The 15,507-nt window shown below is 42.5% G+C and overlaps 1 pseudogene; it reads right to left on the bottom strand.

Moving 5' to 3' along the window:
- Positions 1-3,060: 3,060 nt before the first annotated feature.
- Positions 3,061-15,507, bottom strand: part of LOC141047842 (uncharacterized) — a 94,084-nt pseudogene continuing 81,637 nt past the window's right edge.

Genomic DNA, 15,507 nt, shown 5'->3' on the forward strand with positions numbered 1-15,507 from the left:
TGGGTCTTTCGACATGACAATGATCCAAAGCACACCGCCAGGGCAACAAAGGAGTGGCTTCGTAAGAAGCATTTCAAGGTCCTGGAGTGGCCTAGCCAGTCTCCAGATCTCAACCCTATAGAAAACCTTTGGAGGGAGTTGAAAGTCCGTGTTGCCAAGCGAAAAGCCAAAAACATCACTGCTCTAGAGGAGATCTGCATGGAGGAATGGGCCAACATACCAACAACAGTGTGTGGCAACCTTGTGAAGACTTACAGAAAACGTTTGACCTCTGTCATTGCCAACAAAGGATATATCACAAAGTATTGAGATGAAATTTTGTTTCTGACCAAATACTTATTTTCCACCATAATATGCAAATAAAAGGGAAAAAAAACAGACAATGTGATTTTCTGGATTTTTTTTTTCTCAGTTTGTCTCCCATAGTTGAGGTCTACCTATGATGTAAATTACAGACGCCTCTCATCTTTTAAGTGGTGGAACTTGCACTATTGCTGACTGACTAAATACTTTTTTGCCCCACTGTATTTGTCCGTGATGCCATCCGCTACACAGTAGTGTGTGAGGAGCGTACAGCTCTATACGGTGTATGTATGGAAATTTTTAAATCTCCGTCTAATTTTTTCCAGAGTCACACATACACGCTGTCTCTGTATAGATTTGACCATAATCAAACAGCAGATATAAGAAAATGATTGCCAAACGGACAGCTCTGTAATGGTGTATGTATGGAAAATGTAAAATCTGTCTATTTTTTTACGGAGTCACACACACGTTGTCTCTGTATAGATTTGACCGTGATCAAACAGCAGATATAGGATACTGTTTGAGAAGCAGACAGCTCTATACGGTGTATGGAAAAACTGAAATGTCCGTATATGTATTTTATGAGTCTCACACACACCCTGTCTCTGTATAGATTTGACCACAATACAAACAGCAGATATACGATACTGTTTGAGAAGCGGACAGCTCTATACGGTGAATGTTAAATCTCCGTCTATTTTTTTATGGAGTCACACACAGATAGCATGTATATGTCTGTAATACCAGCCTGTACACGGTAGTGTGTGAGGAGCGTACACCTCTATACGGTGTGTGAAAAAATGAACACTCTGTAACTGTGCAGAAAATCAGAATGAAAGTTTTTTGCTTTGAAAAAAGCAGTCTGCACAGCAGCGTGCACATAGAAATGCAGCTATCAGGTAGCCTTATAAGGCAGCCTAATAACCACCAGCACTGCTGCACACACAAAAATCCTCCCCTGTCACTGCACACTAACTGTACACTTGAAATCGCTATCAGATGAAGCACAATTTTTTTTTTCTTTGTTGCCTAACGCTCTCCCTGTTGAGAATCAGCAGCAGCAACCTCTCCCTATGCTAAGATCGGCAGAAGTAAAATGGCGGTCGGCGGTCAGGGCTTTTATAGCCACTGTGATGCCACACAAAGCAAGCGAATCACACGAATGCCCTTTTCGAAAATGGTGGTGGCCGCTGCCCATGTCATCACGTTGCCCACAATGTGCGTCCTTGATGATTGGCTGAGAAAAGGCGCTGGAAGCATTATGGGAAACGCAACTTTGGTGCGCGGGTCGGTGACCTCATGGCCGACCTCACGCTATGGTCGGGTTTTGATCGGCGAAACCCGACTTCAGCGAAAGTCGGCGACTTATGAATTTGACCGACCCGTTTCACTCAACTCTACTGACGACCCTCAGCTGGAAGTATAGCACAGTGGTAACGTGTGTAACCATGTAAACGGAGAGCATTGCGTTCAAATCCCAGCAATGGAATGTAATTCTTTGTTGTTATTATTTGATATCAAAACTATGTGTGATGCAGATGCTTCACCCTTAGGAAATAGATTATTTTATTAGAATTCAGGAGGATAATAAGAATGTCAGATATTAAAAGTGGAATATGATTGGAGCTTAACCTGTATAATTTAAAAAAAATTCAACCCAGAAAAACCTGGGCTCCAGAGACAGCAGACTTACCATTGTACTACAAGCTCAAATGAGAGCAAGTGCTATTTCTCTTTGTCTATGAAATCTGCTGTGCAAATTCTCAGCAAGTGGAAAAATCATTTTCATTCTGATATACGATGGTGACTTTCTTCTCTCATCAAAGTGAAACATCTCTGGAGTTTGTGTGCCAGGCAAGCATAAGTTAAAAATAAAAGAACTTTCTTTCACTGGGCTTTAACCTCAAGGTTTCTGCTCCATAAGCCAGGAGCTTAACCACTCAGCCATTGGCTAAAATGGCAGCAATAGGATTCTTTTTCTTCGCTTATGAGATGAACTGTTCAAGTACTGTATTGAGGATATCTGAAAAACATTCTTATTCTGATGTTTGAATGCATAAGGTATCAGAGTCAGGTATCAGACAGAGTATTTCTGATGTTTGACTTTGACATATGATCATGTCCTAAAATGGACACTGTAGCTTTGGGCACAAAAAAAGTCCTCATACAGCTCCATGTCTCGTAAAATGTAGATATAAGCCCCACAGCCCCCTACACACAGATTGGTACTGGTAGTGACACCCACACAGTTGATAGTGGTCATCACAGTCCCTCCACGCTATATTATTATAGCCCCTAAATCTCCACCTCACGCAATATGTTGCCCACAGCATGAGGGTTGCCCCACACATTATCACATTATGATGGTGTTCCCCGCAGCCCCACAACACAGTATGATGGACCCCATCGTCCCTTCACATTATGATGGGCCCACACTGCCGCCATCCCCCCACACACGCAATTTGTTTGAGACTCCCAAAATTTTTCTTTCAATAAATTCTGATTAGTATTATTTCTCATGAAGGCCTTGATAGGTTAACAAACATTCTGACAGCTGTATCGTATGCTTTGAGGGTATCCCTTTAGGAGAATATCCAATATATAGACACATCAAATTCAATTCAAAACTGAATAGGTCCCCCAAAATAATAATTTTTTTACATTGCACTAAGATAATAAAAAACTGCTGCTAAACTTTTAACCCTTTTAACAAAATAAAAGAAAGTTTGAAAAATTATGCTGACATAGAAGACATAAGGTAAATATTATTTATTAACTTTTTCATACAGTATAGGTACAGTATATGGTTTATAGGTTTAAACATTCAAAGTTTGAAGATTGTTAATTTTTATTAAGTTCATTACTAACAAAGTAAATATGTCAGAAAAAGCATTCTCAGAATAACTGGGATATGGAACATTCCATTGCCATCACCATAAAGTGACACGTCAGATTTAAAAAATCGGGCTTGGTCACTAAAGGGTTAAAATGTGAGTTCTCTGATGACTAACAAGTTGCATTTTAGTTGAAAAATATTTCCCACATTCTGAACATGAAAATGGCTTCTCTCCTGTGTGAATTCTCTCATGTGCAGCAAGATGTGAATTCCTAGTAAAACATTTCTCACATTCTGAACATGAAAATGGCTACTCTCCTGTGTGAACTCTCTCATGTGTAACAAGATGTGATTTTACTGTAAAACAATTCCCACATTCTGAACATGAAAATGGCTTCTCTCCTGTGTGAAATCTCTCATGTCTAACAAGATGTGATTTCTTTGTAAAACATTTCCCACATTCTGAACATGAAAATGGCTTCTCTCCTGTGTGAATTCTCTCATGTGTAACAAGATGTGATTTTACTGTAAAACATTTTCCACATTCTGAACATGAAAATGGCTTCTCTCCTGTGTGAATTCTCTCATGTCTAACAAGAGGTGATTTCCGAGCAAAACATTTCCCACATTCTGAACATGAAAATGGCTTCTCTCCTGTGTGAATTCTCTCATGTCTAACAAGAGGTGATTTCTGAGCAAAACATTTCCCACATTCTGAACATGAAAATGGCTTCTCTCCTGTGTGAATTCTCTCATGTGCAACAAGATATGATGCAATAGTAAATGATTTCCCACATTCTGAACATGAAAATGGCTTCTCTCCTGTGTGAGTCCTCTCATGTGTAACAAGATGTGATTTTTCTGTAAAACATTTTTCACATTCTGAACATGAAAATGGCTTCTCTCCTGTGTGAATTCTCTCATGTGCAAGAAGAGATGATTTCCTTGTAAAACATTTTCCACATTCTGAACATGAAAATGGCTTCTCTCCTGTGTGAATTCTCTCATGTGTAGCAAGATGTGATTTATTAGTAAAACATTTTCCACATTCTGAACATGAAAATGGCTTCTCTCCTGTGTGAATTCTCTCATGTGTAACAAGAGATGATTTTACAGAAAAACTTTTCCCACATTCTGAACATGAAAATGGCTTCTCTATGTGAATTCTCTCATGTGTAACAAGATATGATTTATTAGTAAAACATTTCCCACATTCTGAACATGAAAATGGCTTCTCTCCTGTGTGAATTCTCTCATGTGTAACAAGATATGATTTTACAGAAAAACTTTTCCCACATTCTGAACATGAAAATGTCTTCTCAAAGTGAATTCTCTCATGTGTAACAAGATTTGATTTATTTGTAAAACATTTCCCACATTCTGAACATGAAAATGGCTTCTCTCCTATGTGAATTCTCTCATGTGGAACAAGAGATGATTTCTGTGTAAAACATTTCCCACATGCTGAACATGAAAAGGCTTCTCTCCTGTGTGAATTCTCTCATGTGCAGCAAGAGATGATTTGTATTTAAAACATTTCCCACATTCTGAACATGAAAATGGCTTCTTCCTTGTGGGAGCTTTTTTATTTTCCACGCTTCTTCTGTGTCTTTTATTTTGTTTACCAGCATGTGATGAATTAGGACATTGTACTTTAAAAGGATCCATGTCTGAGATGTTGGCATGTTCTTCATATGGGTCTTGTACAATGCTATAATCATCTGCTTTAAAATTTGAAGATATGAGATGTCTTTCGGGATTCATGGTACGGCCATCTGCCAAGAATAAATATGATTTGATTTGTGAACAAAATAACCTAGTTTTTATATTTAGATAAATATAAGCAAAAAAAGGGAAAATTAAAAACTACATACAGATTAGAAGGTGTCTAGCAAAGTTCTATTATTAACTGTTATGAATGAGTCACCAGAGGAGGAAAAAAACAAAAATACAAGCTAAGTCCAGAAAACCGGAGAGGTTGGTAGCTAGCGGATTGCAGACCCCTGATCCTATTCACAACAACTAACAGTAGCCGTGGGGTGTTCCTACGGTGGTCCTAGACACCTCGTTCACAGCCGGAGAACTAAATAAACCTAAAGAAAGAAAGGGGAAATCTAAACTGCCCCAGAGCAGACCCCAAAGCAATAGACAGCCCCCAACATGTATTGATGATGAAAACAGATGAAAACACAAACACAGACAGAAAGACAGGCTGAGCAAACGATGGGGCCCTCGCTAACTAGATAGGACAGGAAAGAAAAGAAACTGCCTGCAATCATCCAAAAACCCTGCCAAAAATAATGTCCAACACATCTGATAGAAAAGGCCCTGAAGTCACTAGACTTCAAAATCACTATATCAGCACTCAGGTATATTCTGAAAACAGAGCAAAGAGATCAACTGATCAGAGACAAAAATGCAATTCAGCCAGTCCCAGCCAGGGCTGGCTGAACACAAACACTAAGTAAACCAGACAAAATCTCATGGAACAATAGCAGAGCAAAAACTTAGCTTTAGTAGACAGGAACTAAACGGAGGCCAGAGCTCAGAGCAGAGAGGGTCACCAGCAACCCTACAGGGCATCGGCGGCCTTATATCCACTCAGAGATTCCGGATGTCCAATCACACTCCACCTGTTCAGATGACAGGTTTATCCCATCCAAATCAGTTTCACTACCTCCTTTCACCAGCAGAGGGAGTTCATCGGACGTCAAAGGTAAATGAGAAAATGAGCTCATAACAGTACCTCCCCCCTTGAGGAGGGGTCACCGAACCCTCATCCACGCCACCAGGGCGATCAGGATGGGCCCGATGAAAAGCACGAACCAATCTTTCGGCATGAATATCGGATGTAGAGACCTGAGAATTATCCTCCTGGCCATAACCCTTCCACTTAACCAAATACTGGAGTCTCCGTCTAGCCAGATGAGAATCCAGTATCTTCTCAACCTCATATTCCACATTACCTTCAACCAATACAGGGTCAGGAGGTGCCAACACAGGAACTACTGGCTCAACAAACCTCTTTAACAGAGACTTATGAAACACGTTATGGGTCTTGAATGTAACAGGAAGAGCCAATCGAAAAGAGACCGGATTAAGAATCTCCAAAATATTGTAAGGTCCAATAAATCTAGGTTTAAACTTTGGAGAAGCCACCTTCATAGAGATATTCTTTGATGACAACCAAACCATATCACCCACCTTAAACCGGGGACCAATGGTCCTATGCCGGTTGGAAAACCGCTGGGCCTTTTCCTGGGAGAGAGACAACTTATCCACCACTTGGTCCCAGATCTGGTGCATTCTCTCCACTACAGTGTCAACACCTGGGCAGGCAAAAGACTCCACCTGCCCTGAAGAGAATCGAGGATGAAACCCAAAGTTACAAAAAAAAGGTGACATCAAAGTGGCAGAACTAGCTCTATTATTTAAAGCAAATTTGGCCAAGGGCAAAAATGAAACCCAATCATCCTGATCAGCAGAAATAAAACATCTCAAATAAGACTCCAAAGTCTGATTTGTTCTCTCTGTCTGCCCATTGGTCTGAGGGTGAAACGCAGAGGAGAAGGACAACTGAATTCCCAGCTTGGAACAAAAAGTCCTCCAAAACCTAGAAACAAACTGAACTCCTCTATCAGATACAATGTTCTCAGGAATCCCATGCAAGCGAACCACCTGTTGCAAAAACAAGGGCACCAACTCTGAGGAAGATGGCAACTTAGGGAGTGGTACAAGATGGACCATCTTAGAGAATCTATCACAAATCACCCAAATAACAGTCATTCTCTGACAGACAGGCATATCAGAAATAAAATCCTTTGAAATATGGGTCCATGGCCTCCTGGGCACCAGCAAAGACATCAACAACCCACCGGAGCGAGAACAAGGTTTAGACCGGGAGCAAGTCCCACAGGACTGCACAAAATTCCTGACATCACGAGACAAGGCGGGCCACCAAAAAGACCGACTCACCAAATCTCTAGTACCAAAAATACCTGGATGACCAGCCAATGCAGAGCAATGAACTTCAGACATTACTCTCTTCCTCCACTGGTCAGGAACATACAATTTTCCAATGGGACAACGCTCAGGTTTGTCCTCCTGAAACTCTTCCAGAGCACGTCTCAAATCGGGTGAGATGGTTGAAAGAACTACCCCCTCACCTAAGATAGTAGCAGGCTTGGTCACAATAGGAGAATCAGCAAAGAAACTCCTAGAGAGGGCGTCTGCCTTGACATTCTTAGTGCCCGAAAGAAAAGAGACCAAAAAGTCAAAACGTGTGAAAAACAAGGCCCACCTAGCCTGTCTAGGATTCAAGCGTTCGGCCGACTCAAGGTAAATCAAATTCTTGTGGTCAGTAAGGACCACGACTTGATGTTTAGCTCCCTCCAACCAATTTCTGCACACCTCAAATGCCCATTTCATGGCTAACAGTTCCCGATTCCCAACATCATAGTTGCTTTCGGATGGGGAGAACTTTCAGGAAAAGAAAGCACAGGGATTCATTTTAGATGTTACCGGATCTTTTTGGGACAAAAGAGCTCCTGCACCAATCTCAGAAGCGTCCACCTCTACCTGAAACGGGAGTGAGACATCAGGTTGCCGCAAAACCGGAGCAGAAGTGAACCTCCGCTTCAGCTCCTGAAAGGAAGAAACAGCCTCCGGAGACCAATTCAGCACATCAGCACCCTTCTTAGTCAAATCAGTCAATGGTTTGGCAATACCAGAAAAATTAGCTTTAAATTTACGATAAAAATTAGCAAACCTAAAAACTTCTGGAGGGCCTTCAACGAAGTGGGCTGAACCCAATCATAAATGGCCAGTACCTTGGCCGGGTCCATTTCAATAGTTGATGGAGACAAAATAAATCCCAAAAATGAAATCCTCTGTACACCAAAAAGGCATTTCGATCCCTTAACATACAGGGAATTCGCCCTCAAAATCCGGAACACAGTCCGAACATGTTCCACATGAGAGTCCCAATCCCTAGAAAAGATCAAAATATCATCCAGATAGATGATCAAAAATTTATCCACAAAGTCCCAGAAAACATCATTCATGAAGCACTGGAAGACAGAAGGGGCATTAGTGAGCCCAAAAGGCATCACCAGGTACTCAAAATGTCCCTCCAGAGTATTAAACGCCGTCTTCCATTCATCCCCATGCTTAATGCGAATAAGATTATACGCCCCCCTGAGGTCAAGCTTGGTAAACCAGCAAGCACCTTTAACTCTGGAGAATAGATCAGAAATCAGGGGTAACGGATACTGATATTTAACAGTAATTTTGTTGAGGGAACGATAGTCAATACAAGGTCTTAATGAACCATCTTTCTTGGCCACGAAAAAAAAACCAGCACCCAAGGGTGAAGAGGATGGTCTAATATGATCCTTCTCCAATGACTCCTTAATATAAGATCACATAGCCTCGTGCTCAGGTACAGACAAATTGAAAAGTCGACCCTTGGGAAATTTACACCCAGGGCTCAACTCAATTGCACAGTCATAACTCCTATGAGGAGGCAAAGACGCAGACTTAATCTCACTAAATCTAATATATAAAGCTCAAAGTGTGTATGTATGTATGTATGTATGTATGTATGTATGTATGTGTGTTTGTGTATGTGTGTATGTCCGGGATAGGCATCCGCACCGTCGCAGCTACAGCCACAAAATTGGGCACAGTCGCACGTCTGGACCCCGAGAGCGTCCTAGGCTATGTTGTGAGGTGAAATTTTAACCCCGCGCGTTCCAATTCACCAAACAATTTTGCCCCTATCTACATACTGGGGGAAAAAGTGTGTGCGTGTCAAGCCCCGCCCCTCATTATGATGTCATAATGCCCCTATTTGCATACTGGGGAAGCAGTGTGTGTGTATTAAGCCCCGCCCCTCATTATGATGTCACAATGGTTGCCATGGCGACGCCGATGTCATCATAGTTTGCAAGCTCTGCCGCCGCTCATTATGATGTCGTAATGGTTGACTATGGGATGGAGGATGAGTGATGGGTATATGGGCACTGGACTATGGGATGGAGGATGTGTGATGGGTACATGGGCACTGGACTATGGGATGGAGGATATGTATGACGGGTATATGGGCACGGGACTATGGGATGGCGGATATGTATGACGGGTATATGGGCATGGGACTATGGGATGGAGGATATGTATGATGGGTATATGGGCACGGGCCTATGGGATGGTGGATATGTATGACGGGTATATGGGCACGGGACTATGGGAATGCGGATATGTATGATGAGTATATGGGCACGGGACTATGGGATGGAGGATACGTATGATGGGTATATAGGCACGGGACTATGGGATGGAGGATATGTATGATGGGAATATGGGCATGGGACTATGAGATGAAGGATGTATGATGGGTATATGGGCACTCGACTATGGGATGGTGGATATGTATGATGGGTATATGGGCACTCGACTATGGGATGGCGGATATGTATGATGGGTATATGGGCACGGGACTATGGGATGGCAGATATGTATATGGGCACGGGACTATGGGATGGAGGATGTGTGATGGAGGATGTGTGATAGGTATATGGGCACTGGACTATGGGATGGAGGATATGTACGACGGGTATATGGGCACGGGACTATGAGATGGCGGATATGTATGATGGGTATATGGGCACGGGACTATGGGATGGAGGATATGTATGATGGGTATATGGGCATGGGACTATGAGATGAAGGATGTATGATGGGTATATGGGCATGGGACTATGTGAAGGAGGATATGTATGATGGGTATATGGGCACGGGCCTATGGGATGGTGGATATGTATGATGGGTATATGGGCACGGGACTATGGGATGGAGGATAATTATAATTTGTTATAGCTAACCACAGTTAGTTACTATGCCCGGGCAGCACCGGGCTCTTCAGCTAGTACATCATAAAAATCAGCCAAACAGTCAGGAACATCATGTGACTGGGGAGAGGTGGAGAAAACAGGAGCGTCACCAAGAGCACACCGACAACCCTAACTCACCACACACACAGATTTCCAATCTAAAACTGGTTATGGATTTGCAACCAGGGAAATCCCAGAACAATGGTATCATGGAAATTATGCAACACCAAAAATCTGCAATTTTCTTGATGGTCTGGGGCGACCTGCATTACCACCTGGGTCCAAAACTGAGGTTTATTCTTCGCCAAAGTAGTAGCATCAATACCCCTCAAAGGGATAGGCGTACGCAGAGGTGTCATAGGAAACCCACGTTTAGCAAAATCCAAGTCCATCAGGTTCAGAGCTGCTCCTGAATCTAAAAAAGCCTTAGCGGAAAATGTGGACAGGGAGCAGATCAGAGTAATTGCCAGAAGAAACTTAGGTTGAACACCACTTGTGCAAAACGTTTCTCTCGTTTAGGGCAGACAGAAATAATATGAGAGGCATCTCCACAGAAAAACACAGCTTATTACGCCTTCTGAACTCTTGCCGTTGCGCCCTAGACATAACTCTATCACATTGCATAGGTTCAGACATTTGTTCAACATGTGGCAACATTTCTCGTGTACTTTTACATTCACGTAAACGCCGATCAACCTGAATGGCTAATGACATAGAATCGTCAAGACCAGAGGGAACAGGAAATCCCACCATAGTATCTTTTACGGTTTCTGACAAACCCTTCCGAAAGAGAGCTGTCAAGGTACCATCATTCCAGGTAGTAAGGACCGCCCACTTTTGGAATTTTTGACAGTATGACTCTGCAGAATCCTGACCCTGGCTCAATGCCAACAGGGCTTTCTCAGCTTGATCAATAGCATTAGGTTCATCATACAACAACCCCAAGACCTGAAAAAATGCATCCACATTAGTTAGAATAGGATCATCAGGTGTCTAAGAAAACACCCAATCCTGGGGATCGCCGCGCAGCAAAGAGATGACAATTTTAACTAGCTGTGCAGAGCTCCCCGATGAGTTAGGCTTCAAGGCAAGAAATAATTTCCAATTATTCTTAAAATTCAAAAATTTAGACCGATCCCCAAAAAACACATCAGGAGTAGGAATCTTTGGTTCAGCAGCATGTGAATGAGCAAGATAGGCGGAAATTCCCCGCACTTCAGCAGTAAGCTGCTCCACACGATGAGACAATTGCTCAATCTCCATTGAGAAAAAATTCCCCCTACGGCCTCAGAGAAATAGAGGAAAGAATATACAAAAAAAAAAAAATTCTGACGCTTTTTTTTTTTTTTACAATTCTTTCCTGCTATTGAGTACCCTAGAATCTGCGGTATGGCTGGTGATTCTGTTATGAATGAGTCACCGGAGGAGGAAAAAACAAAAATACAAGCTAAGTCCAGAAAACCGGAGAGGTTGGTAGCTAGGGGATTGCAGACCCCTGATCTAATTCACAACAACTAACAGTTGCTGTGGGGTGTTCCTACGGTGGTCCTAGACACCTCGTTCACAGCCGGAGAACTAAATAAACCTAAAGAAAGAAAGGGGAAATCTAAACTGCCCCAGAGCAGACCCCAAAGCAATAGACAGCCCCCAACATGTATTGACGGTGAAAACAGATGAAAACACAAACACAGACAGAAAAACAGGCTGAGCAAACGATGGGGCCCTCACTAACTAGATAGGACAGGAAAGAAAATCAACTGCCTGCAATCATGCAAAAACCCTGCCAAAAATAATGTCCAACACGTCTGATAGAAAAGGCCCTGAAGTCACTAGACTTCAAAATCACTATATTAGCACTCAGGTATATTCTGAAAACAGAGAAAAGAGATCAACTGATCAGAGACAAAAATGGAATTCAGCCAGTCCCAGCCAGGGCTGGCTGAACACAAACACTAAGTAAACCAGACAAAATCTCATGGAACAATAGCAGAGCAAAAACTTAGCTTTAGTAGACAGGAACTAAACGGAGGCCAGAGCTCAGAGCAGAGAGGGTCACCAGCAACCCTACAGGGCGTCGGCGGCCTTATATCCACTCAGAGATTCCGGATGTCCAATCACACTCCACCTGTTCAGATGACAGGTTTTTCCCATTCAAATCAGTTTCACTACCTCCCTTCACCAGCAGAGGGAGTTCATCGGACCTCAAAGGTGAACGAGAAAATGAGCTCATAACAATTAACTGACTAAAGTGTAATTTACATGATGTGATGATTTCACAAAGAATCAATTGTGCTAAAGTTCATTCTGATTCATTGGCCCATGCAAACATCAAATGACAAAGAATAAAACATTTTTCATTGGTCACATATTTTATATGAGCCAAAAATGATCGTTGTTGACAGCGCATCACGTGTAAATTGTTCTGCAATATTAAAACAGGCACGAGATAAGGAAACAAATCATCATTGCTACATCTCAGTTTAAGCTAATAAATCCCAATCACCTTCCTATATCATCTATCACTGCTTATTGATGAAATTATATTCTCCTTGCAGATGCTCGATTTCATTCTTCAGGGAAACTAGAGGGCTTTAGCAGCCACCTCTCTGTGTTAGAGCTCCACGCGACACCTCAATGACTGGAAGCGAGCAACTGAAGAGAAAATATAACTTTAATTTTTCCCAGTAGCCGTTCTCCCAGTAAAACAGTCTAACATGCTTTAAATACTATCCACCTACAGATTACCACTATATTTGCAGGGAAATAGTGTTTTTGTAGCTGAAAGGTTATCTTTAAAGGGAAGGTGCCATCCAAAAAAAAAAATTTCTGCAATTGAAAAAATGTAAAGAATTAATGTTTACATTTTCTTAAAAAATATTATCATTTGTTTTTAATTTTGCAAAATATGAAAAATAATTTTAAAAAGTTTGGCATTTCCACTTGTTAACACTAGGGGGAGCAGCTACTGAAATTTGGCACAAAAACCTAGTGTACAACTAGCTCACATTACTGCCCTGCAGTAATTATGGGCGGAATCTGCTGACATGGGTGTGATGTCACTCCTCTCCTCCCGTTCTGAGTGTTTGCTAAGGGAAAAGAGAGGATGACATCCAGGAACACAGTGAGCAGCAATTTTGATGGGGCCTGCAAAGTTACTGACTGTCTTTGCATGCAAAGTCTGGATCAGAACAGGCCATCAATCAGCATAAATGTTTCCTGGATTTCTGTGGAGCAGACAAGCAGATGGTCCATCCATGTGTATAAAACACAGCACTCTATGTACAATCCCTGGCACCAAACAGGGTGCCACCCATAGACCAGCACACTGCTCTGAAATACTCTGTGCTGCTGTCACCCTGCTCCTTCCACCATACATCAGGCCTCTGTCGCCTCGTTTTCACACATCGCCAGGACAGGATCTGAGGAGAGGAATAGGGTCATCGGTCACTGAGGATGGCAGGCAGCAAGTATTCTGCGAGCAGGGTGAAAGCAGCACAGAGTATTTCAGGAGAGCAGTGTGCTGGTCTATGGGGGGCACAGAGGGACATACAGGGGTTGGACAAAATAATGGAAACACCTAACGTTTTAGCATCATAATCTTCGAACATGTTATAAACATGCAAACCGTGACATATGGTAACGTTTTATAGTTGATTATTTGTGTTATGTGATATATGTGTATGTAAATTAACTGTTTGTTTTGCAGAATTGTAAGAACATTGATGAAAAACTGACACCAATGGCAGACCTCTCGGATTTTCAAAGAGGCCAAATTGTTGGTGCTCGTATGGCAGGCGCTAGTGTAACAAAGTGCCCGAAAGCTTGGTGCGTCAAGAGTTACTGTCTCCAAAGTAATGACTGCATTTGAAAGAGATGGAAAAACGTCCGCAGCAAAGCACAGGTCCGGCCGAAAGTCGAAGTTGACTGAGAGAGACCATCAGACTCTAAAGCGAATTGTGAGAGAGGATCGCAAGACCACGGATCCGAAAATCACTGCTGAGCTCAATGAACATCTACAGAACCCAGTTTCCACGAAAACTGTTCGTCGGGAGCTGCAAAAATCTGGATTCCACAGAAGAGCCGCAATTTGAAAGCCGCTGCTCTCAATGACAAATGTTTCCAAGCGTTTATAGTGGTGTAGAAACCTCCAGAATTGGTCCCTCGAGCAGTGGAAACATGTGACATTCTCAGATGAATCATCGTTTACCCTATTTCCGACCTCCGGCCGAGTGTACGTTTGGAGACAACCGAAAGAAGCATTCCATCCAGACTGCCTTCTCCCAACCGTAAAATATGGTGGAGGTTCTGTGATGATCTGGGGTGCTATTTCATGGAGATCCGCCGGGCCAATGATATTCCTTCATGGAAGAAATAACAGCCGCGATTATTTAGGCATTTTGGGCGACCAAGTGCATCCTATGGTTCAAGCACTGTTCCCGGAGGGGAACGCCATCTTTCAGGATGATAATGCACCAATTTATACATCTAGAATTGTTAAAGCATGGCACGAGAAACATTGTAATGAAGTTGAGCATCTCATATGGCCCCCACGATAACCAGACCTCAACATTATTGAGCATTTATGGTCGATTTTAGAGATTCAAGTTAGACGTCGATTTCCGCCGCCATCGTCGCTCAAAGAACTGGAGGGTGTTTTAACTGAAGAATGGGCTACAATTCCTTTGGAAACAATTCACACTTTGTATGAATCCATACCTCGGAGAATTGAGGCAGTAATAGACGCAAAAGGTGGACCTACACCATATTAAACTAACTTTTGATGATGTTTCCAGGTGTTTCCATTATTTTGCCCAACCCCTGTATATGGGGGAGGAGCAGGGTGACAGCAGCACAGAGTATTTAAGGAGTGCAGTGTACTGTGTTGTGAACTCATTTTCTGGTCTGCCTCTGGTTTCTGGTGAGGGTGGTGGAGCTGGTTGTATTGACAGAGGAGTCGTGAGTTCTCTTTCAAGGCTCCCTCTGGTGGTTGCAGGAGGTAATGAAGCTGATCTAATTAACAGAGACCTGCCACCTGATAATGAGGACAATGATTGGACATCTGGAGTCTCTGACTGGATTTAAGACAGCCGACTCCCTCTCCATGCTGGTGATTTTTTCCTGCCTCCTGAGGTCCTAGTTTATAGCTCAGTTCCTGCCTTCTCAAGCTAAGTGTTCTTTGCTATTGTTCACATTTGATTTGGCTTGGGATATTCAGTTTTTTGTGTGGTCAGCCAGCCCCGGCTGGGGCTGTGCTGAATTTCCATTCTTCTGTCACTGTTTGTGCCAGTTTGCTTTCTGTCCCTTATTAGATTGGCCTCTTTTTGCTCTGCTTTCAGAATTTGCCAGAGTGCTCATATAGTTCGTGAAGTCTAGTGACTTCAGGGCTTTTTTGCTATCAGAAGTGTTGGACATTTTTTGCAGGGTTTTTTGGCGTGATTGCAGACAGTATCTTTCCTTTCCTGTCCTTTCTAGTTA

Source organism: Dendrobates tinctorius, unplaced genomic scaffold (assembly GCF_039654945.1).
Source record: "Dendrobates tinctorius isolate UK_male_01 unplaced genomic scaffold, ASM3965494v1 ptg000129l, whole genome shotgun sequence".
NCBI lineage: Eukaryota > Metazoa > Chordata > Amphibia > Anura > Dendrobatidae > Dendrobates > Dendrobates tinctorius.